General features: G+C 55.4%; 1 protein-coding gene across 2 annotated transcripts in view; it reads right to left on the minus strand.

The window, feature by feature from the left end:
* The window catches only part of Rara (retinoic acid receptor alpha), a 46,463-nt gene extending 33,636 nt beyond the window's left edge, over nucleotides 1-12,827 (minus strand). The window contains exon 1 of one of the 2 annotated variants that reach the window (XM_029483722.2): nucleotides 12,751-12,827. The gene's annotated coding sequence lies outside the window, so the exon portion shown is untranslated. Of the gene's footprint in view, nucleotides 1-2,650; nucleotides 2,875-12,750 lie in introns of those variants that run through there. The other variant, XM_021175765.3, reaches the window with a different exon arrangement.
* Nucleotides 12,828-13,439: the final 612 nt, after the last annotated feature.

Here is a 13,439-nt window from a genome sequence, read left to right on the forward strand (position 1 = left end):
CTGCAGGGACACCCAGACACCCTCAACTCATCTTGCCAATTCCCAGAACACCTCCTTAGACACACAAGGAGATCCAGACCCTGCCCTGCCCTGCCCTGCCCCCACAGCCCACAGAAAGCGTGTGGGCTCCAGACAGCAGCAGGAGGGCGGGCGGAGGGAAACACAGGAGGAAAAGACAGCAGGCGTCAGCTAGGATGTGTAGCCAAAGCCTCTGCAAGCTGGGGGTATCAGTGGCTATGCTTCTTTCTCAAGACTTGGTAAGTCAAGACAACCTTGGTCATCTTGCCAGAGGCTCTTGCCACAGCTTCCCACACTCTCAAAACCACCACCAGCAGCCAGGGGTGGGGTGCTGGGAGCAAATCATTGTACTTACTTGTCAAAGGGATGGGACTGCCTTCCCCAGCCACCCATCACCCTACATCCCAGGCAGTGCTCCCCAGCAGACTGTACGGAGGACTCAGCGCACCAGGGCCCCCTCCAATTGAGAAGGGGTCCTTCTCTGCTCAGGCATCCCCGGGGGCATTAATGCTATTCCAAGCCCTGCCCACATGACACCTAACTCTGAAGGCTATCCATCTAAAACCTTGGTTCCTGAACAGAGACACCTGGTAAGGAAAAAAAAAACGCAGAAGGCAGAGCCAGCTTCAGAGAGCAAACGGTTAACGGAAGTGTCCGTGTCAGTGTCCTCCCCCCCCCCCCAAGCAGACCTGAAGGCCACTCAGTGTCCTCACCCCCTCACTAGACAGGCTGACAGGAACAACGTCATGGCGTGTGTGGGTGACTGTGCCCACCAGAGGAGGCACAGGGGTGATCAGGATGAGCTATAGCTAGCTTCCTGCCAGGCTGCCACATGGTTAAGAGGAGGAGGTGAACTAGAGAGGGATCCCAGGGTGGCAGCAGGTGCATTCAGGGTCAAACTAGAGAGAGAGAGAGAGAGAGAGAGAGACAGAGACAGAGACAGAGACAGAGACAGAGCTGTGGCAGGCAAGGCCCAGCCCGGGGGGAGGGGGCTTCTCTGAACTGCGACCAGCTCCTGCATTGTGGGTCTTCTGCATACACCACAGGTTCACACCCTCCAAGTGCCTGCACACCCACCATCGTAGGCTCCCAAGGGCCTACTTGAGTCTGACCCCACTGACCGCTCTGCTTCCCAGCCCAGCCTCCCAGGCAGCAGTGATGTATGTGCCAGCCCCTCCCAGTGCATCATCTTTCAGAGACACAAACTCTGTGACTCCACATCCCCCCTATTCCTCAGGAGGAAGAGCTACATAGATAACTCCAGAACCTCTTGCTCCCTCCCCCTACTCATCTCCACCCCTCCAGGGGAAGCCCCAAGGCTCCAGGCCACCCCTACTCCAATCTGGGCCTTCCCATGCTTCATCTCCATACAAAGCCCTGGAGGAGTAGGAGGAGTTTGGGGGTCTGAACCCTAATTTCCTCACAGGTCATCAGAGTCCTTACTGGATAATATCCTCCCCCGCCATCCCCCCCCCCGCGCGCGCCCCAAGTTTTGCCTTGTGAAGATAAAAGATGACAAGCCTGAGTCCCATCCCCAGGATGGTGGGGTGATCAAGGGCAGAACTGAGAGCAAAGGGTAGCAATTCTGTTGGAAAACATCCACACATACATGTGCACACGGTCCACAGGTAGAAGGTAGCCATCTGGCTGCAACATCGGGAGCTGGCATCAGGTAAGGAGCAAGGGGTACCATCCCTTCCATGCCAGCATGCTGGGCATCCTATCCAAGACGGGATGAATAGTGGAGGGGCAGGGCAAGAAACTTCCCAAGACTCAGTTTGTTGTTGTTGTTGCTTTTTAAATTATTTCCATATGAGCTAGCCCCCACCCCCAGCCTAGCACACTGGGGGATCTGTCCCCCTTTCCCACGAACAGTAAGACAGCAGGGCAGTGCCCAGAGAGAAAAGGAGACACAGTTAAACTGATCTGCCAACCACCCCTCAACATACACACATCTGGTTAGCAGCTTCCAAGCCTCGTGGGTGGCACTAAATCCCAGACATCCTCAGCGGAGCAAGGTCGGCCAGTCTATTCTGTCCTTCCCTCACCCCAAAAGGCTTCCACAAGCCCCAAGTAACACAAAACTCAGGCGCGTCTCACCCAACTGCTATGGCTCCCGCACCCAATTCTGACGGCTCCCCCACACTCCAACCGAGACACCAGCTGAGCGGGCCCCGCCCCCCCAGCCAGTTCCCTCTGGTGGGGGTGGGCCCCTGGCTGATTCTCCCCAAACCACAGGGCGGCTCAGGTAACAGGAGAAAGAGTAGGAGGGGGCTAGTCCGTTGGGCATCTGATCTCTCCCCAAACAGGTTTCAAGAAGTCTTTTTGTTTGGTTTGGGTTTGAAGAGAAAAGAGAGTTCCCAGCAGTAGATCCACCACGACTGGAGCGCCGGGGACACGCGCGGCAGGCGGCCGCAGAAGCCTCAAGGCTGTGCGCGCGAAGACGCGGCGCAGACGGGGCTCCCCAACCCCGGACACGCCAGCGGCAGGCTGGGAAGTCCAGGAAACCCCAGGTCCCCGTCGAAACTGCCGGGCACCCAGTCCCCGCCCGCAGTTCCCATCCAGAGTGGGCCACCGGGCCCCGATGTGTGAGAGAATCGAGGGTTCCCCAGGGTTCCAGGGGAGAGGTTACCTCGAAGCGAGGGGATGCAACCCGTCTGCGTGTCTGCGGGCACAGGGTCTGCCCCAAGCAGGCGCCGCGGCGCTGCCCGGCGTCAGGGGTGTGGGGTCCTCGGAGAGGAGCCGTCCGGGGGGCCGCAGCTCAGGGGCGCGGGGCGACGGCAGCGGCCATGGCGAGTCACGTGCAGAGGCTGAAACTTTACCCGGAGCCCTAGACTGGGGGGGCGGAGGGTATGGAACTGGGGTGGGAGGGAGGCCCCCCTGCCGCAGGCCCGCCCCTGCATGCCACGGGCCAATCACTAACCGGGGGCGTGTCCTCATGCTCACACCCGCCCCTCTCTCCTTAATAGACCCAGGGAAGGGCGAGTCTTAAAGGAGACGCTTCCAGCTGGTGGCTGGACCGTGGGAATCTGGGAGAATCCCTCCCTCAACACGCCAGAAAGAGATTCAGAGGGGGGTGTATGTGTGTGTGAAGTTCAGAGAAAAGAATAAAAATACAACTCGGCGGTGAACGAACCTCAGGGTGCGGGATCCTACACACACTCCCTCCCCCCCCGCCCCCGCTACACGCCCACACTCATAGAGAGACACACACACATCACACACACCTACCAAACCTGGGAAGAAAGGAGGTGGTGTAATATGGAGAACGCAACTGACTCCTGCCCCAGCTGTCAAGTCTCTGTCTCTCCTAATCACAATCCTCCGGAGCCATCTGAAACTGAAAGCTATCTGACCTTGAGCAAAACACTTGGCTCCTCTGGACTTTAATATTTCTCATCTGCAAAACCGAAGTACAAAGAGAAGACCGTCTTCTCCATACGAACATCCTTCTTTCCCAAACACCTCTCCGGCTTGAGTAGGTTAGAGGAAATTTCTAGCTCAACTGAATCCCTTCGAGTAGCTAGAAATATGGTCACCCCACGCCAGCTCTTTGAACGGCCTGGAGTCGCTCTCCATTCTAAAAGACTCCCACTTGAAGGCCGAGGGCAGTTCATACATGTTCCAGGAGGACAGGATCTGAACCACACTCCATCTCCAGAGCTCAATTCCCAACTGTCACAAGCCCCCTCCCGGCCAGCCAGACGTTAAGGTTTCCACCTCTAGCACTGCACTGGAGGAGGGTGAGTCCACTATGCAGTGCCTACCTCACCCGAGTTCCGGGGCAGAGAAGTGGCAACTGCCCCCCATAGGACATCCCACTGGCAAGGGAAGTGCCACACACCCAGGCCTCCACCCTAGGGACGCTCAGTCTAATCCGATGTCCGGATTTTCAGACTAAGAACAGGAGGTCCAAGGCCCACATGGGATTTTGTCCACGGTTGCATGGGTGTCTGAACCGGGCCTAGAACTGGAATATCTGCTTGTCTCTCTCTGGCTTTGCTCTGGCGGCCTTGGAAGGTAGTAGCACAGCTCAGGTCCGTGGGACACTCTGTCCAGAGGTCGGACGCAAGGGAAAACTCGGTGCAGCGTTTCCCCAGACCCTTGCCGCCCCGCTGAGCTAGCGCAGTCTCCCGCTCCCGTCTGGATTTCCGCCGGGGCGAACCACCCGCCCAGCCCCTCTCTGCCGCCCCGCCCCGATCTGTCCCGTCCAGATCCATCCACAAACATGCGCTCAGCAGGCAAGAATGCGTCAATGGCTCCCAGATGTGGAGGCCGCCGCTTAACCCATTCCCTTCCACGCACCCACTCCCGTGCCCCCGTCAAGCCTTCCAGCCAGAGCCCCACCATCATCAGGAGCCTCCATCCAAGTGAGGAACCGAGCCGGGCGTGGTGGCGCACGCCTTTAATCCCAGCACTCGGGAGGCAGAGGCAGGCGGATTTCTGAGTTCGAGGCCAACCTGGTCTACAAAGTGAGTGCCAGGACAGCCAGGGCTGTACAGAGAAACCCTGTCTCGAAAAACCAAAAAAAAAAAAAAAAAACAAAACCAAGTGAGGAACCTGCCACTTCACCTCTAGTTTCCATAGGCTCCTCTAGCCTAGATCCTACCAGATAGGTGCATGCACAGAGTTAGACTGCCTCCCTCCCATATGGGCAGCCTTCAGACACACCTGCCGGCATATGGATTCAGGTACACTTTTTTTTTCTTCTTTCTTTCTTCCTTTCTTTTTCTTCTTCTTCCTTCTTTCTTCTTCTCCTTTTTTTTTTTTTTTTTTTTTTTTTGGTTTTTCGAGACAGGGTTTCTCTTTATAGCTCTGGCTGTCCTGGAGCTCACTTTGTAGACCAGGCTGGCCTCGAACTCAGAAATCCGCCTGCCTCTGCCTCCCAAGTGCTGGGATTAAAGGCGTGCGCCACTACGCCCGGCTCCTTCTTCTTTCTTCTTCTTCGACAGGGGTTCAGAAACCTCTGTGTAGCCCTGGCTGTACTGGAACTTGCTCAGTAGACCTGGCTGTCCTTGAACTCAAGGAGATCTGTGCCTGCCCCTGCCTTCTGGGTGCAGGGTAGGATTAAAGGTGTGTGCCTTACCTTGATGCATATGGGTACACTCTTCTTGAACACACACCCTGGGACAAAAGGCCAGCCCCCACACATGCTCATAATATGACTGTGTACACCTCCAAGGCATATATGCACACCCGGCACACACACACAAAGGGTGCCTACACATAAGGCCATGGAGTGGAGTGGAGTTTGCATATGAAATGATGCAGCTGGAGGTCCATATGGGCACAAAAGAGAAAACCCACACACACCATCTACTGCCCAGAGGAGTCAGACACATTCAAGATTGGACACACAGCCTACACACTGTGGGACACTTCCTTCATGCCCAGGGCACCACAGGTCCAAAGTCCAGCCCTACCCAAGCATGACTGCAGGATCAGAAGAGGTCCCTGGGCAGGGGGCCAGGAGTCAGAAGTCCACAGCAGTAGCTGCGTTGGTCTCAAAAACGGGGTTCTCGGGGCTGGAGAGTTGGTTCAGTGGTTAAGAGCACTGACTGCTCTTCTGAAGGTCCTGAGTTCAATTCCCAGCAACCGCATGGTGGCTCACAACCATTGGTAATGAAATCTGTCGCCCTCTTCTGGAGTGTCTGAAGACAGCAACAGTGTACTTACATATAATAAATAAGAAACCCCGGGGTTTTCACACCCTTCAGCCAGGCACCCTGTTTCAGGAGAACAGAGTACTTAGACTACAGCAGGAGGCTGACGGGAGAGAAGAGCCCCAGGGCTATCCTAGGTCCTCCACTCCTGCACGCAGGAGACAGGCTGTGGGGGTGGGAGTGGGGGAAGCACTGGTTTCCCAAGACAAGGAGAGTCCCTCATCAGACTAGAGGAGGCCAGGGTGGGCCTCAGACAGGTAATAACTGTCCAGTGACAACTCCTAGTCCTCAAAGGAGTTATAGCTTGTGGAACTCCAAAAAAAAAAACAAAAACAAAAAACCAAAAAGCCAGCATCAAGCCAGATGTGGCTGCATACACCTGTAACCTCTAACACCAGCACCCGGGAGGCTGCAGCAGGAGCACTGCCAGAGTTCAAGGCCAGTTTGGACTATATAGTCATGGCTACAGAGAAAGACCTTGTTTCAAAGCAGAACGATCAAAGGATAGCATATCCAGCACTCCAGAAGTGGAAGCAGGAATGAGCATTAGGAGTTTGAGGACAGCCTACAGACAAGAGGGACAGAGGGAGAGAGAGAAGACGTGCATAGCAGACACATGCAGGAACTAAGCAGAATTTGAAGTAGGCTTGGGGAAAGACAGTCTCTCCCAGACCACCTGAAGATGCGTGAGGCAAGAGGGAGGTACCTGCTAGAACCAGCCTCAACTTCCTCCTCCCCAGCCTCACAACTCATTTATCCAAGAGGTATACTTCCCAATTACCTTCTTTTAAGTCTCGGTCCACCAGGGGTCCTGTTTCCATTGTTTATAGGATAGAAAACTAAGGCTCGAATGAAGAGAAATTGGCAGACTGGAGAAATGGCTCAGTGGTTAAGAGCACTGATTGCTCTTCCAGGGATCTTGAGTTCAATTCCCAGCAACCACATGGTGGCTCACAACCACCTGTAATGGGATCCGATGCCCTCTTCTGTTATGTCTGACAATAGCTACAGTGTACTCATATACATAAAATAAACAAATCTTTAAAGAAAGAAAGAAAGACCCAGGCGTGGTGGCGCACGCCTTTAATTCCAGCACTCCAACTTCATATAGTGTGGTTCATGCTTATAGTCCCCAGGCCTTGGGAGACTGCGGCAGGGGGATGGCCATGATGAGCTCCAGGGAAGCCAGGGCTGCTACACAGTTAAGTTCCTGGCTATTGCCATGGTCTTACAGTTTGTGGCGCAGAGGTGCAGATGTAGGATTTGAACTCACGGCTGTCTGCTCCACACTCCCCCCATTTCCTCTTCCAAATCAAACATATCCCACTCTATTCTCAAGCCTGCTACCTCTTCCTTTACCTCATGTGGGGGGAAGCAGCGTGCTCGTCTGGCTCTGCAGGTTTATGGGTAGGGCTAGGAGACAAAAGAGATGAGAGAAGACACTGGGGGCTACACGTGTAACCCTCCACCCTAACCCTAGTATGATGCCCACCTACCAGGCGGGCATGGCCGGGTGACTCAGCCGCATCCGGGGAAGATGCCAGGGCAGTGACTCACCTACCGAGAAGAGCTGAGTCTGGTACTTTGCCAGCCCCAGGACAGAAGCGACTTAGTCACTACCAGGGCTGTGCTGCCCAGCAGGCATGACCTACGGATTGGATCAGGGACAGGGGCCACAGGCAATGTCCTCCCTGGTTACATGCGCCCCCTGGTGAAGGCAGGCTTCAGCACTCAGGCTTCAACTGTGGCTCTGCCAGCCTCTGTCCTCTCACTCCTGCCCAGCTCCATGGCACCAGCTCTGCCCCAGTGCCAAGAAGTTTATTGAGACCCTCAGGCTGGGCTGCGATGCCCCCCTTGCAGCCTTCTCACCTCTCCCCTGCCTGCCCCCACTCCCCACCATCACTTCACCACCTACTCTCCGATTTACCCCACCCCCTCCCGCCACCCAAGTTGTATCCAGGCAATGAGTCTCCTTTAAACATGTCCTGGCAGCGCTCCTGCCCCCACAGCCCCTCTCACCCTATGCGCGCGCGCACACACACACACATACACTCTCTCTCGAACACACACACACACACACACACTCCTGCCAGCAGCTGCTGAAGTTGTTGAGCAGGAGGGAAATCATGAGGGTGGGGCCGGGGATTGAGTTACCAAAGCCAACGGGGTGGGCTGTCACCCAATCCCCCATCTCACCCATCTCCCTCACCCACCTGCCTCCCTCCCTACCTCTGGCTGGCAGCCTGTTCTCCCTTGAGCCCCTCCATCCCACTCCACCCAAACTAGGAAATAAATGTTCAAGGGTAGTTGTCATGGGAAGCCCAGCCCAGTCTATGTGTAAGAAAGAGAAGGTGAGAGAGATGCAGGCAGACCCAGCTACCTCACCCCCACCCCCACCCCCAGCTCAGTGTTTGGGCTACAACCACTAGGTGTGTCTATGCCTGCGTTGAGAGACTGAAAGGCTCAGACAGAGGAGCTCACTGGGTCCCAGTGGAGTTGGTGAGGCCCAAAGGGAGTTGACAGACTGAACAGCCTCAATCCATTTACACTATTGATTTCTTACACAGTGCCGCAGGCTTGATGGGGGGCGTGATAAATCAGGACCCCAGAGACAGGGAAACAGAGTGGGCAGGGGGGAGGGGCTCCTGCGCCATAATTTGTGGTCATCTCAGAGCTGCTTGGTGAGGAGGTGGCCAGCCAGGAAACAGGAGGGGCTGAGTGACAGGGGCGGGGTTGGGAAAGGAGGTGTTGGATTAAGGTCCCCATCTGTAACAGTTCCTTCCAGCTGGCAACACAGAGGGAGGTTCTAGAACAACTCTAGGGGTCGCCATTCATCTTACAATCCCACGAATGGTTTTCTTCACACCTATACACCATGGAGTCCCTCAGGGAGATGGCATGGCTAGAATCCCACTGATGGCTGTTTGGCTATTCTCTACCAATCTATCTCTCCATACCATCCCCTGCTCCTAGGACTCACACAACCCCGCCCCCTAATCTGAGACCTCTTCTAATTGTGCTGGCTCCTTTCTGTGCTGGGGACAATGGCATGGGTCCTGGGCATGGCAGGAATGAGCTCAAGATGGGTTCTGGGGAGTCTAAAGATATGTGTCCTTGTCCCCCATCTGTCTTCAACTCACCTTGAAACTGTGGACAAAAATCCCTGGCCCTCTCCAGGTCTCTGAAATGAAACAGCTGGACGGGATGTCCCTTCCAAAAGGTGGCTCTGAGCCCCACAGCTTGCCAGCCTGGGAATGTGTTGGAAGCTGTCCAGCGCCTCCATTCACACCAGTGGCCACAGGCCGCCCAAACAAACCAAGCTGGAGTTTACAGAGACCCTGCACAGACAAACAGGGAGGGAAACAGCCCTCCCTCACGTCCCTGGTCTGAGGTTCTCCTTGCTGCAAGCCCGTGAAGGAAGCATAAACTGTGTGGTAGAGACCAGAGGACAGTGGTACAAACCATCTGGGCTCCAGTCCCAGCAAAGCTGGTGAATGGTTGAGAGTCCGAGGGTAAAACACATCCCTCTCTGGTTCCCATCAGTGAGGGGAAAAGGGCTTGTCTAGGTGGCAAAAGTCCCTTTCCGATCCAAGGGGAACCGGAGAGAGAAACCTAAGGGGTCTCCAGAGCTCTTCTGCTGCTCTGAGCTGAGTCAGGCCCCTCTCGGGGAGCTTGTTCCTCTGGCCAACACACTTCCTTGTTCTGTCTGCAGCCCCTGGCCTCTCCTCACTCCTCAGCCTGTCTTTTTACCCTCACCTTGGCCAGCCCCTCTGCCTGCCCCGTGCTTTTCTGCACGTCCCTCCTGCCAGGGGACAGACCAACTAAAAATAGTCCCCACAGCCTTTCTCGCCCACAGCTGCCCAAGGAGCAGGAAATAGGGGGGCCAGGAGGCCCGTGCCCTGCCCTCACCCACCGACTCTCAGTTCAGAATGGTGTCCAGCACTCCAGTCTGGGGCGAGTGCCAACTTGGTCATCTCTGGGGCATCCCACACCCCTTCCCTAGAGGGGAAGGCCTGCTCCTAAGTGCTTACAATCTCAGAGTTGCCCCTGCCCTGCGGGAGAAGAAAGGAGGTCATTGGTCTAGAAGAAACCCTTCCCAATTTTTGACAAATCAATGCCAACCACATTGTGGGCACTGAGAAGGGAAGGCTTGGCCCTACCCACTGGTTTTTGAGGGCATAGGGAATTGGCATTGGTAAAGTGTGTGTTCATTTCCTTTATCCTAGCCTGACTGGAGGAGAGACAAGCTAGTACCCCACCCCCAATTATGCTAGCCCTGTGCTCCCCAAAAATGCACATGGCTCGGATATAAGGGTCTCAGTAGGTACCCCTCAGATCTATATAGCCAAAACAGCAACAGAAGGTCTTGGATGCCCAACCAGAAAGCCAGAGGCTGGAGGCAGACCCAGGCTGTGTTCAGCAAGCCTGGCAGGCACGGCCGGCAAGCTGAATCAGAGGTCAGTCGTGAGAGAAGTTGGCTCTCTACGGTGCCACAGGCTACCTACATACAGTACCTGCTCCCCATTCCATCTGGGATTCCTGGCACCTCCCAGCCCTTGGGGAAGGCCTTCTCCACACAGGCGTCAGGAAACCAGTTCAGAGACTCTCTGGAGGCCAGGAAGGGAGCCCTGCACAGTGAAGCAGGCGGGAAACCCAGGCGTCCTGGCCTCCAGCCCAGAGAGTAAATGAGAAAAATATTTTCCAGGGGAGGAAAGGAAACAGGCTTGATAGGAATACAGACAGACAGGCAGACACAGACACAGACACAGACGCAGACTCACACACACACACACACACACACACACACACACACACACACACACACACAGAGTGCCCCTGCAGCTCCCCACAGGGTTGAATTGAAGCAAGGAATACTACTCAGAACAGGAAGGAAGAGCAAGAAGGTGAAGGCATGGGGATGGGGAGACAGAATGGCTCTCCCCTAAGTCTCCCCTCTCCTTATCAGCGTAGTAAGGTGCCTGCATTTTAAGGCCAAGTATCAATCAGGGCCTCAGGCATGAGGAGCCACCCCAACCTCTTGTCCCTAGTCCCTAGCGGTTCATCCCTGGGCTTCCTCTCATTCCCCTTTCTTGGGATGAAGCCAGGATTGAGCAAGCCCAAGGTGGTGCTCGTGGGAGGCAGGGCAGCGTCAGGGGCAGCTCTCACACCATCCTCCCCACTGGCCTCTCTCCCGCCTGCTTTCAGCCACCACACATATCTCAGCTGTCCAATCCGATTAGGGCTCCTGCCCAGTGAGCCGGACAAGGAGGCCACTGGGCAGGGAAGAGACAGGCAAGGACGCAGACGGGGACGGCGAAAGGAAGGTGGAGAGGAGGCTCCTGAACTAAGCTGTGTGGCCTCTGAGGAGAAGGGGAATCTGGTGCCCAGATTGGGGCTGTGTGCCAAGCATCTCGGTGGCAGGCAAAGCTGCTGTTCTCAGGAAGTTCTGTGTCCTTAGGCAAGGCTCCTCTGTCCCCTGGGTGGTGGTGGAAGGAGATGGAAGGCAAAGAAACTGACCCAGATTTGAGGAGGGTTCCCATCCTAGAACTCAGAGGTCATAACTGGAGTTTCCACATTATCTCCTGGGGCCTCTTCTGGCAGGGTCAAGGTCAGGTAAGCCCAGGCAGCTGTCCTTAGCAGTTTTACAAAGGAAGAAACTGCAGCTCAGCTGAAGAGACGCAGGCTATAAATGCATATAACCGGTTAAGTCTCTCAGAGTCAGGCCTTTTGACTTGGAGTCTGTTGCTCATACCCAGCAACCCACTCTTTCTGTATTGAGAGCAAAACTAAGTCTAGAATCCATTCCATGACTGACCCATTCCTCCAAAGCCAACCATCAGGGGAACCCTGAGAAACACGAGGGAGGATAGAGTACACACTCAGCTAGTTCCCAAATAGGTACATGTCACCCACCCTCACAATGTCCCCAGAGCTCAACTACGATGGGTTAAGAGCTCCTCTATCTCCTTCCTGTTCAGCTACCCCCAGGGGCAAGATACACACAAGGCTACTAGTTACTCAGACAAGCCACCAGCCCTTCATAGGAACCCACCAAACCCTGATCTCCAGCAAACAGAGCCTATCAGCCCACCAAGGGAGAGGAAAGCAACCAACTGTAAACAGAAGGTGCCATCCAGTTCCCTCCCAGGGAGCCCGAAGGAGAGCTCAAGCCTGGGGCCCTCTCAGCTCCAGAGTAACACCAGGAGCCCAAGGCTCTAAAAGCCATGGAGTGCAGGGAGCTGGCATAGCCGATCAGCCTTCCAGATCTGGTCCACACCCCCTTCCCCAGCCATCTGGACTGAGCCTGATCTGGCATGGGCCTCCCTGGGAATCTCTCCCCTTGGATACACACAGTAACCTCCATCCAAAATGTATAGGTCTTCCGACCACATGGTCTCTACACGGGCACTCAACGGAGGGGGCTCCTGCACTAAACGCCGAGGTGTTGGCAGGGATGAGAGTTCTGAGCTGAAAGGACTTTCCCTAGAGAACAAGGTCAGCAAACACCGGAACCTCCACCACCTTTCTGCAAAGCCCTTGGGCACCCAAGTGTGTCCTGCACCTGGAAGGAGACCTGGGCTCCCTATATAGGGAGTGGAGGCAAAGTCCTGAGCTCCAGGCTGGGAAGCCACGAGGAAGCAAGGGAGAAAGCCCTCAGGGGGAGCACGGTCCCCTCCACGCCCCTCACCACTTTTTCAGTCAGGTTACCTTCTGTCTAGGTGAGGTGGAGGTGGAGGGCTAGGGCAATACTGCAAAAGAGGGTGCAAGGGCGTGGGGCCTGGGCAGACCTCCCCCACTTTCCATTCTTAGCGAGAGAATGCAGACTGCCTGGGAGGGGGCGAATAGCACGAGGGGCGCTCCGGGGGTCTAGGGCTCCGAGGTTTCCAACGCCCCAGGGTTCCCAGGCTCCCACCTCCCTAGACTACTGTGAGCAATGGGGGTGGGGGGGGGTGTTGGAGAGATGGGGAAAGCCTGAACTGCCGAAGAAGGAAGCGGCCGGATCTGAAGCCGAGAGGCCCCAGCGAAAGGAGACCAAGGGAGAATTGGGAGGGGGCGTGCATGATCTTACCTGCTCAGGTGTGTGCCGGCAGGGGGGCGATGGGGTTCCCAGGAGAACCGGGGAAGCCCTCTCAGCTCGATTCAGGATTCCCCCCTGCTTCTGGGTTAGGCTGCTGCAAGAGGCACGGTTCCCGTTGGGTCCTAAAGCCCACTGTTCAGGTTGTAGGCTCACCCTGCCCTCTTACTACCAGCCCCCACTTGGCTAGCGGGTGCGGCGCTGAGGACTGAAGGAGGAAAACCAATCCGCTATTAGAAAACTAGAGGGTCGGGTACAAGGGCAGGGGCCAGGGGCAGTATCAGATCAACACACAACGCCCCAGGACAAATAGACGTTTTCTTTCTGCTTTTTCTGAGCCTATGGATTTGGCCTTGAGTCATGGGGACAAAGCTAACACCTTACTCACTAACACTTCCACTGGGCTACCTGGCTATCAGCTACAAGAATGTAGGAAAAGCAACGTTCAGTTTAGACAAACACCTACTAATGTCCTCTTTTTTCACACTGCTCATCCCATCCTTTACCTCTAAGTTCTCAGTGCCTAAGAGGTCCTCCCAGGAGAAACCCTTGGTCTTCAGAAAGAGACCAAGGATGGAGTCTCTCTCTCTCTAAGATTTTATTTATTTACTATATATAAGCACACTGAGGCTGTCTTCAGAGACACCAGAAGAGGACGTCAGATCTCATTACGGATGGTTGTG

This window comes from Mus caroli, unplaced genomic scaffold, assembly GCF_978045245.1.
Source record: "Mus caroli unplaced genomic scaffold, Mus_caroli_1 scaffold_13, whole genome shotgun sequence".
Taxonomy (NCBI): domain Eukaryota; kingdom Metazoa; phylum Chordata; class Mammalia; order Rodentia; family Muridae; genus Mus; species Mus caroli.